Source organism: Palaemon carinicauda, chromosome 11, assembly GCF_036898095.1.
Source record: "Palaemon carinicauda isolate YSFRI2023 chromosome 11, ASM3689809v2, whole genome shotgun sequence".
Lineage (NCBI taxonomy): Eukaryota > Metazoa > Arthropoda > Malacostraca > Decapoda > Palaemonidae > Palaemon > Palaemon carinicauda.
Genome location: NC_090735.1, coordinates 101738254 through 101742035, shown reverse-complemented (window position 1 = coordinate 101742035; position 3782 = coordinate 101738254). Strand labels below are relative to the sequence as shown.

At 32.1% G+C, this 3782-nt stretch overlaps 1 protein-coding gene across 1 annotated transcript in view; it reads left to right on the top strand.

The window, feature by feature from the left end:
• LOC137649736 (uncharacterized) overlaps positions 1-2555 on the top strand; it is a 29821-nt gene extending 27266 nt beyond the window's left edge. The window contains exon 5 of the mRNA XM_068382687.1: positions 1-2555. This exon is cut by the window's left edge and continues 1035 nt beyond it. The gene's annotated coding sequence lies outside the window, so the exon portion shown is untranslated.
• The last annotated feature ends 1227 nt before the right edge of the window (positions 2556-3782 follow it).

Sequence of the window (3782 nt, the reverse complement as noted above, 5' to 3'; positions counted from 1 at the left end):
GCTGAACCTCATGTGATATTTCATGCATTCTGGTAAGCAGGTTTTGCAGGTCTTGTGTTGTTCTGCAAATAAGGACAGCGTCATCAGCATACTCTATGAGTCTAGGTCATCTAATTTCCTGTTACCAATCCAGTGCAATTCTTCTCCACAATCCACAACTCTTCTTTGCATTACAAAATCCATGAGGATAAACAACATAAATGACAACACATTCCCTTGGAGTACTCCACTGTTCATAGGAAATTCCTTTGAAAGGACTTCACTAACATCAACTTTGCACATGCTATGTTCATGAACATACTTAATCAAATTTACTTATATAAGAGGAACTCCATAATAACGCAGACTCTCCACAAAATTGGCCGATACACACTATCAAAGGTTTTTTTATAGTCCACTAATGCCATCAAGAGTGAATTCTATATTCTACACATTGCTGTAAAATAAAAATCTGGTCAGTAAAACTTCTCAAAATCCAGCTCGTTCATCTCTCAGTTTTTCATCAATCTTTCTCTATAATCTCTTTAGAATGAGCATGCTATATATTTTCACGACAACTGACTTAAGTGTGACTCTTCTGTGATTGTTGCAATCAGTCAGATCTCTTTTTTTATGCCACTTTCACCAATACTTCTACCTCCTATTCATCAGGTTTTGCCTCTTCCCGCTACATTCTACAAGAGAATCATGTACGTATTCATAGAGTCACTTCATTTTCGGATAATAACATCTCAGCAGTTATTCAATCGTATCAAAACGCTTTTCATCTCTTTAGTTTTCTTTTTTACTTATAGCCTTGACTTCAAACCACTGATTTCATTCATGGGAATATCAAAGGTCTTCCTCAGCTCCAGGTATATCAATCAAATCATTCCTTTCATATCACCTTTTAATGACAATAAAATGTTCCATCGAACATCTTTCTTCATCTTCTCTCTTTTTGGTGAGTATATGCTTCAGCTTTTTTGCCCCATAGAGATTTCATTAATTATTTTGTGAGCAATTCTTACACCATAGCCACTCCCTCAATTCATAGCTTTGTTGGGCTCATGTATTATCCTGTCTAAATCTTTTTCCCCTTCTCCCTGGCTTTTCTTTTGACTTCACTATCTATACTCGAAAACTTTTTACAATCAATTTCTCCCTTTGTTCCCTTTTTATAGTATATGTCCCAAATCTTCACTACCATCTGACTGATATATGTTCTTAAAATTACACTATTCTTTATTAATTATCTGTTCTCCGTCTCTTATAGTCTCTAAGACTGCAAATCGATTCCTACGTTTAACTGCAAATTTTTCTCTGTGCTCTTCTAAAAACTTAGTTGTATCAAACCTATTATTCTATTATCATCCTTGTCAACCATTTCTCGTCCACTGCAGGACAAAGGTCTCAAACATGTCCTTACACTCTCGTCTGTTTATGGTCTCTCTATGCCAGTCTGTGCCAGAATATTTTCTTCGCTCATTAATCCCTCGTCTTCTCTTCCTTCTTTTGCTTCTTTTGTAATCTAAAGGATCCTATTCTGTTATTCTTGATGTCCATCTATTATCTGGCATTCTCATTATATGTCCTGCCAATATCCATTTCCCTTTCTTACGTGCTGTTATGACATCCTCTCATATCCATGTAGCTTTTTTCTTTCTCGTAGCGTTATTCCCATCATTATTTTGTCCATAGCTCTTTGAGTTATAACTAGCTCAAGTTCTTAGGCTTTAGTTTGGCTCCAAGTTTTTGATGCATAAGTTAATACTAGTAGGGCCGTCTGTGTACTTTTCAAAATGCCATTTGGTTTACCAATAGCTCTTAATCATACGATTAGTCTTTTCTTAGTTTTGGTCTCATTTTCTGACTAGATACTTAAAGGTTCATCCATAACCTTTATTTGTTTTCTTTGTGCATTTTCATTGAATATTATCTTAGTTTTACTCATATTCATTTTCAGTCATACATTTCTGATTTTATATATTAAAATTTTGTATCATATTTTGCAATTCCTCCCATGATTCACCAAACATAACTATGTCATCTGGAAATCTTAAGCTGTTATAAAGGTATTCCCCATAGATGTTAATTCTTAAAAAGTAGCATCTCAATATAGTTTTAAGATTGATCTACTCCTAATGTTCTAAAATATAATTAATATATTTCTTGTCTTTGGTGGACTTTCATCACCAGTGGAGTTTTGACAGAATCAAAAGATTTCCCATGGACTATAAATGCCATACATAGTGGTTTATCATTTTTCCATTACCTGTTTAATTACCTGAATATGGTCAGTTGTCAAACATCTGGTGGCACCCTGTTAAAATTCTTAATTCCATCAATTTGATGTTTCTTCCTTTCTTTAGCGTATCCCCAATTTAGATGTGATTGTGTTCACGGATGTCTTGGGTCTTCAGTGTGTATATTGTTGGGAAATGTTCTGCTAATCCTATTTCATCTATCCTTGATTTTAACTAATTTCCAGTCATTTCTTTTACTATGTTTATTGTGTTTTTGATAGCTTTCCATGATTATATGAAGGGATTCTTCCACCTATCTTTACTACCAATTTAAACACAAAATTTGATATATATATATATATATATATATATATATATATATATATATATATATATATTTATATGTATAAATATATATATATATATATATATATATATATACATATATATATATATATATATATATAATATATACATATATATATATATATATATATATATATATATATATATTATATATAATTCTTTCTACACAGAGTACATTATCCTTTGAAAACTTTCTCAGAGTTGTAATTAAAATTGTATAGTGATTCTCTCTGCACATATCACAATTTAAAGACTATTGCTTATTTTTCGAAAGCAAGTTAATTCGCACGTATATCAACAGATATAGATATATCATTATCCTTATCTTTACCCTTATTAAAAGCCATTCTGCAGCCTTAATTGGAAAACTGAAAACTTCAAGATAAATGGCCCCAATATGGGAAAGTGCCAAGCTCTGTGTAAAAACGGAGAGATAGAGAATAAATTTAAGAAACATGAATATTGGAGGTAGATAGAAAAAAAGATAAATGATAATGTTTAACGGATAACTAAAAATGTAACTAGACTTACTTTTACTTCCAAGAACTTCTGAAGTTCCAGCCATTCACCTGTGTAAAAAGGAAGATAATTCCAAAGCTGGGATAAAACATGTCGATTATTTTGTAGTATTGAGCCTTATGAAGGAAAAGGAAAGAATGTTAGAATCAACTATAAACAGTACATAGTAATACATGGTGCATGGTTTAGTGGTGTCTATGTACGCATGCATGTATATATAACGAATCCTTACACTCCTATTGCTTCACATTTCGATCTTAGGGAAAACGTTTGGCAATAAAAAGGAAGTCTGTGATGAGAGATAAACTATATTAATGATTTGTAAAATGTTTCAAGTAGCGATGATCTCTCCGAAAAAAAAAAGAAAAAAAGAATGTAGTGCAAAATACATTACGCTTTTTATCAAAAGAAGGTGATTTACTAGTGATAATAATGTTATTGGCTAATAATTAGTGAAAATTTAATCATATTTTCTTTGTGTTATGACATCACATCCTCTCTCTCTCTCTCTCTCTCTCTCTCTCTCTCTCTCTCTCTCTCTCTCTCTCTCTCTCTCTCTCTCTCTATTTATCAAATCAGAGGAGCATATCTTGTATCTTTTGTTGCTTTGTAACCACACTTGAAATATTCATGTAGGCTAAATACTTTAATTGTTTATGTTGACTACATGGT